We start from the raw sequence: 5,684 nt of genomic DNA, 5'->3' as shown, positions 1-5,684 counted from the left end.
ACAAAGAAGCTTCAAAAACCAAACAAAAGCGATTTCCGGGCATTTCCGTTGCGTATTTCCGAATTTCATTTCCGAATTTCTGAATTTCCATCAATTTCATCTGCGAATTTCACTTCCTGAATTTCATCTGCCGATTTCTGAATTTCCACCAATTTCATCTGCGAATTTCTGAATTTCCACCAATTTCAACACATTGGACTACGAGGGAACAAAGAACACAACAGGTACGTGGAACTTTCTTTTTACTTTGTGAGTCTTTATAATTTACCTGTAAATCAGGTCTTCTGTCTATTTTCGGTGTAAAAACTAGAACTTTAAATCCGGTTTGACTCTCAACTCTCGACTCGTCCGATTCGGAGCCGTTCGCTGCTGATTCTCAACGTTCTTCCTCAAGGCTGGGTTCTAGACCAATACTGTTCATCTCAGACCTGCTTCCTTGAGGTCATCAGGAAACACTTTGCCGTCATTGTTATGCTGATGATACCCGATTGAATCCTTTGACTGACTGGTCTTCTTCCCTGGAGTCTCTGTGCTCTATGTCCTCACAGGTTTTCTCAGGTCCAGCCCCCATCTGTCCATCGGCTGTGGACCTGCTCCTCTACTGCCTCCAGGGTCATTCCTCATCGGTCCATCAGCAGGGGTCTGGGGTCCTCCCTTCCTTCCTTCCTTCCTTCCTTCCTTCCTTCCTTCCTTCCTTCCTTCCTTCCTTCCTTCCTTCCTTCCTTCCTTCCTTCCTTCCTTCCTTCCTTCCCCTCTTCCTTCCTTCCTTCCTTCCTTCCTTCCTTCCTTCCTTGTTTCCTTCCTTCCTTCGTCACCATCCTGCGTTCATCCAATCAGCTGTGATAGTTTTCATCATATAGCTAACTAGATGGTAGAGTTACCTGCTATGTGTACAGTCGTAGTAGACGTCCATGAGGTCACCCCATTTCCCATCATGCCTCTCTCTCTTTCTCCTTGTCTCTGCTTTGATCTGAGAGGAGGAAGGAGTGTGTAGTGTCTTCTCACATCGATTCACCCTGTTTGTTTCTTGTTTATATATTTGTTCACACGTTGGTGAACCATAATGTAACCATGGTTACGTTTCTGGAGTTTGTGAGAGGACTGTGTTATCTTTGTGTGTGTATTCATTCTGTTCTTCTGCTGCGGCCCGGGCTCCTTGTGGGTTTCCAACTCCATTCCCCGCTGAATCGGCGGCCATCAACCCAGAGGTCACAGGTGAAAGCACAAAGGTTAAACAGTCACCAGCCACCAACCCAGAGCCACAGATCAACACGCAGGACACGGACAACAGTACAAAGGATGGACAGATTTGGTGGAGGCTGATGGGGCCAGAGAGAACACCACCAGGATGGTAGAGTCTTAGCTGGAGGAGGAGGAAGAGGATGAGACTGTGATGGATGAAGTATTATTAAACAGGTGTGAAAAGAAAAAAACACACAGGAATGAATAAAGCAAAGAAAATGTCTAAAGAAACACCTGAGACACGTCCTGATACATGTAGCTCTGAGGACCAGAATGACAACAGTTTGATAGAAGCCAAAATAGGAACGTATGATTTGATAAAGATAAAATAATTGCTGCAAAACACAAAAGGTTGAAGAACCAAAGTAGAACATTTCTTTCCTGACGTCAACGTGTTTCTAGACAGCGTCCGTTTTGATTTAAAAAAATTCAGAAGGAAGTGACCAACAGGTTTTTATGAGCAAAGAGCTTTTAGATTGAAGAAACTAATGACAAAAGTAAAAAGCATGATTGTGGAGAACGGTAACCCCAACTGGTCAAGACAGACACCCATCTGGGATTAATAAAGTATCTATCTATCTATCTATCTATCTATCTATCTATCTATCTATCTATCTATCTATCTATCTATCTATCTATCTATCTATCTATCTATCTATCTATCTATCTATCTATCTATCTATCTATCTATCTATCTATCTATCTATCTATCTATCTATCTATCTATCTATATACACTTTGATTTGATGTAGTAACCAGCTGTGTTAATTCTAATGATCACCAGTCAGTAAACACCTGAGAGCCAGAGCTCAAAAAGATGAGTCCAGAAAACCTCAGACGGGTGTGAGGATCGAACCCACGACCTCCTGAACCATAAAGAACCAATGGGAACCAGCCTCTTTACCCACTGAGCTACTCAGACTGAACACTTTCATCAAGAGGCGGCAAAACTCATTCCAGCAGCTCCTCTACTGTCAGCCCTTCCATTGAGGGGCGCTGTTGCTTAGCAACATCACCAGCTGGAGCTGATCAGTATTGATTAGTAGAGATCCACTCAGTCAAATCAGAAACAGTGATGGGAAAATGTGTGTTTAGACATTTACATGACTTTTTCTTGCCATCCATCATCACCAGAGTGCATTCTGGGATGGGACCGCCCACCAGAGGAAAAGGTTCAGACGCAGCTCTAAAAACATTCCTGATGTTGTGACGTCATCGTTCATTCATTCACAGGTGGAAATCAGTCAGATTCAGAGACGGCTTCAAAAAGGACCTGAAGGGATTCGATCCAACAACCTTCTGATCTCCAGACTAACGTTGCTACCAGCTGAGCTACGGTTCATGCTGGATCGTCACACCTCCTCAAACACCAGACAGGTGAAAACCACTTCCTGCAGGCTCTTCCTTCAGACAGCTCTTCCTCCCTCTGGTCTTCATGGCTCCTCAGCGCTGAAGATGGCTCGGTGGATAAAGACGGCGGACGCCATGCCAGGAGACGTTGGATCGAACCCTACCCTGGGCGACAGGTAGGACACCGAAATGCGTGTGTGGGCGGGGTCAAACAAAAACAAAGAAGCTTCAAAAACCAAACAAAAGCGATTTCCGGGCATTTCCGTTGCGTATTTCCGAATTTCATTTCCGAATTTCTGAATTTCCACCAATTTCATCTGCGAATTTCACTTCCTGAATTTCATCTGCCAATTTCTGAATTTCCACCAATTTCAACACGTTGGACTACGAGGGAACAAAGAACACAACAGGTACGTGGAACTTTCTTTTTACTTTGTCAGTCTTTATAATTTACCTGTAAATCAGGTCTTCTGTCTATTTTCGGTGTAAAAACTAGAACTTTAAATCCGGTTTGACTCTCAACTCTCGACTCGTCCGATTCGCTGCTGATTCTCAACGTTCTTTCTGGTTCGTCTTCCCTTCTTCTCATCAGGATGAATTGTCGTCTCTCCGGTCTGACATCAGGTCGTCTGACTGATCACACATGAAGTTCCTCGCCGCCGTTGGTCTCTTCTTCTGCTGAGGCGTCCGGCGTGAAAGTCCCTGTAATCTCCGTTGTGTCGACGTGGCGGCGGTGGCGGCGGCGTCCTGAAGTCTCGCCTCGGGCTTTTTTCATTTCCATCCAGTCCATCACGTCGCCGCGGAGCTGCATCCAGAAGACAGAAGCCGTTCTGTCGGCTCTGAAATAGAATAAAGTATCCATTATTCATGGCGGCGGCGCCCTGGAGGAGCTCATTAAACCGCAAACGCAGAAGACAACCTCTTATTAAATGTGACTCCGCTCCAAAACGCTCAGAAACGCCGTCCTCCCTTTGATGTGATGGAGCCAATCAAACGGCTCCGAGTTCACCTCTCAGAAATTTGACTTGATAGTCAAACGGTGGCTTGAACGTTGGGCTAAACGTCGCAAATCACGATTTTGACTTTGCGACGTTACGAACAATCGTGATCAAATTTCAGGACTCGAGGTTTCGTTCCCTCCGTCCGATTTCTCCGAAATTAACGACAGATTTTTGAAGATGGATTGTCGTAGCAAATGAAATCTAAAGGGGCGGAGCCACGGTGTTTTCCCTGCCTTTAATATAGAATAGATGGAGATCCAGGCTCCTCCCCTTTTTTATGTTCCAGGTGACTCAGAAAGCGCTAACGACGTGCAAACTTTAACCCTCGTTGCCGAGGAGACGGCGCACGTGAGAAACGGGAAGCTCTGTCAGCGGTGAGGAAACATCAAAGGCGGAGCCGGCGTTGAACTCCGGTGAACCCCAGCGCCTCAGCGGGGGGGGGACCCATGCCCGCCTGATTAAAAATGCGGTGACGGCTGGGCGCCCCGCGGCGGCGCAGCGTTTGAAGTTCCGATGCCGTGATGCTGAATGTCGTCAGAGTCGGGGTGAAGGAGGTGATGAGGGAGGAGAGGCGGTTGCTACGGTGACATTCAGCTGATGATGATAATGAGGAGAAGAAGAAGAACCTTTATTATATATATTAAAAGAAAAATCACTCCCATTCTACGGATGCTAGTTTTAGCTTGAAAAGCTATCGTGCTAAAAGTAAGTCACAGACTGCAGCGGTTTTGCTGCTTATGCTAAGCTAAGCTAACCACCCAGAATTCAAACACTCTCATTTACCATTCGTGTTGAGTGAGTTGTAAAGTTGTAGGTATAGGCTCCGCCTCCACCTCCTCTGGAGAATGATTCTCCTCCCCAGGGGGGGAACGCTAACGCTGAAAGTCACCCGAGAGCCATGGGGACGTTTCGTTGTGATCCGACCCGATTGGATTGATGTCCTCGGAGCCTCTGGACTGCATTAAACTGCTGACTCTCCTGTTTTTAACTCATTAACGTTCATCGGCCGTCGTCGCCCGCGGGCAGCTGACGGGTCGACCTTTCTCTTCGCCATTAGAAGCGAAGGTGTTGACGGGCCGTTCATTTCCAGGAGGACACCTTTCACCTGGGGGGGCTTCTCAGCAGGGACCCTCACCTCAGCCCCCCCCAACCCTACTACCATCCATCACCCCCCACTGAGGGGGGGTCCCGACTGGAACTGAACACTTTATCCCGGCTGACCTTTCTGCAGTTTTTCCATCACGTTAGTGACGTGACGGATTAGCACTCGATCGTTAAATGCTGGCTTTACGATTTTTTTGACTAATTTTGCAAAAGTCAAAATGAAACATCCAGGATGGGCGGGGCTTAGGTTGACCTTAGGGTGGTCAAACTGGGACCACCTGGCGACATAAACCGGAAACTCTGCACAGACCAGACCATCTCTTTTGCGCTTAGTGGCGTACGATGGCCACGCCTCCATAGACCACGCCCTCTTAGGGCCTGAACAGAGGCTCAGTTCCTGTTTTTTGTGTCACCTCCTGGACGAAACGTCAGATATAGGTTTGCAAACACCATTTATAGCTTTGCAGTGCCCTCTATTGGTGTTCTAGTGTAACTGCAGCTTCATCACGGGTGACAAAAAAATTGGCGGCAATGGAAACAAAAATAGGAACCAATCATACCATCGAATTAAACTACCTCGCTGTCTGGCTCGGCCCACCTGTGTTTTCTGACACGTTAAATGTGGAAGTGAGACTAAATTATTTGCACAGTTTTTGTGGTTTTTTTCTTTGCGTTCCAATCCCTAGGTTGGTCAGAGAAACTCATTCCTCCTCTTTCAGCCCTTCCACTAAGAGGCGCTGTTGCTTTGCAGCATTACCAGCTGTAGCTGATCAGTATTGATTAGTTAAGGTCCATTCAGTCAAATCAGCTCAAACAAAAACCAAACAAAAGTCATTTCTGGGCATTTCTGTTGCGAAATTCTGAATTTCATTTGCGAATTTCTGAATTTCTGCGCATTTCTAGTGATGGTCAGATGAAGCCTCATGAAGCATTGAAGCCTTTCATCACAATTGGTTCACGGTGGTTCGGAGCTTCATGAGGCTTCAT

Source organism: Antennarius striatus, chromosome 19 (genome assembly GCF_040054535.1).
Source record: "Antennarius striatus isolate MH-2024 chromosome 19, ASM4005453v1, whole genome shotgun sequence".
Classification (NCBI taxonomy): Eukaryota; Metazoa; Chordata; class Actinopteri; order Lophiiformes; family Antennariidae; genus Antennarius; species Antennarius striatus.
This window is presented reverse-complemented; position numbering follows the sequence as displayed.